This window comes from Vipera berus, assembly GCF_964194415.1.
Source record: "Vipera berus genome assembly, chromosome: 11".
Classification (NCBI taxonomy): Eukaryota; Metazoa; Chordata; class Lepidosauria; order Squamata; family Viperidae; genus Vipera; species Vipera berus.
The window spans coordinates 13,348,600-13,349,735 of NC_138214.1; the positions used below are offsets into that span (position 1 = coordinate 13,348,600).

Here is a 1,136-nt window from a genome sequence, read left to right on the forward strand (position 1 = left end):
CGTTTTCCAGGCTAGACTTCTGTCTCCTCCTTTGGGTCTTGTTTGTGTGCCTCCAGCTCACACATTTTTGTATCATCTTAATTCTTCTAAGCTCTGATTTTGTCTGTTTACTCCTTTGGGGGGGGGGGGAAATGCTTCTTGTTCTGGGATCGCTCATTCTGACTCCACCATGCCAACCAAACACAACTCATTTCTTTGTTTCAACTCTGCCATCTCCAGAGATTCCAATTTCCTTCCAGGTTTTATTTACAGATCCTTGCAACCAAATTTTTAACTCTGTGGCTTATGCACCAGGCAAACTCCTCTCGGTTTGTATCTCCCTTTTGGATTCTAACCTAAGCCCTCTTCCTTCCTTCCTTCTTGCTTTGTCTTCTCCAGCAGTTTCTACTGCTTACCCTGCTTTCCTTTGTCGTCGCCGCCATTTTGGGCCACTGCTGCACAGGCCTGCTGGAAACGGGACTTCTAAGGCAACACCATGACGGGCAGCTTGTGGTGCAAGGCCCCTTTTGCTGGCTACAAACGAGGCCTCCAAAACCAGAGGGAGCACACGGCTCTGCTGAAAGAGGAGGGCGTTTACTCCCTCAACAAGACCGAATTCTACTTGGGCAAAAAAGTGTGCCTACGTGTACAAAGCCGAAAACAACACAGTCACTCCCGGGGGCAAGCCCAACAGGACCAGAGTCATCTGGGGGAAGGTGAGCCGGGCCCACAGAAACAGCGGCATGGTCCGAGCCAAATTCCACTCTAACCTGGCCGCCAAAGCCATTGGACACTGGATCCAAGTGATGCTGTATCCATCCAGAATCTAAATGTAGGCTGCGAATAAAATTGAAAGTACTGCTTACCCTAGCAAACTCTGAAGGTCTCATTTCCTCTGATTCTTTAACAGCAGCCATGAGTTTCTAACATCTTGCCACAGGCCAGGGCCTTTTGCCATAGCTTCTATATCATTCCAAGTTCTAATGCAGTGAAATAAAGTATATGTTCCCCAATCCTTCGGAAATGTTGTCAGGTTAAAAAAAAAAGAGCTTCCACTTCTTCTGTTGATATTAGAAAGTCATTATCACATGTAGGAGGAAGGGGACAGAGAGGGGGAACAGGGAGGGGGAAGGAAAGGAAGAGGGGCAGGGGGAGGA

General features: G+C 48.1%; 1 pseudogene across 1 annotated transcript; it reads left to right on the forward strand.

Moving 5' to 3' along the window:
• The first annotated feature begins 433 nt into the window (after positions 1-433).
• Positions 434-831, forward strand: LOC308673078 (large ribosomal subunit protein eL33-like; annotated as a pseudogene). The gene has a single exon. The product of its transcript is annotated as a large ribosomal subunit protein eL33-like (transcript).
• Positions 832-1,136: the final 305 nt, after the last annotated feature.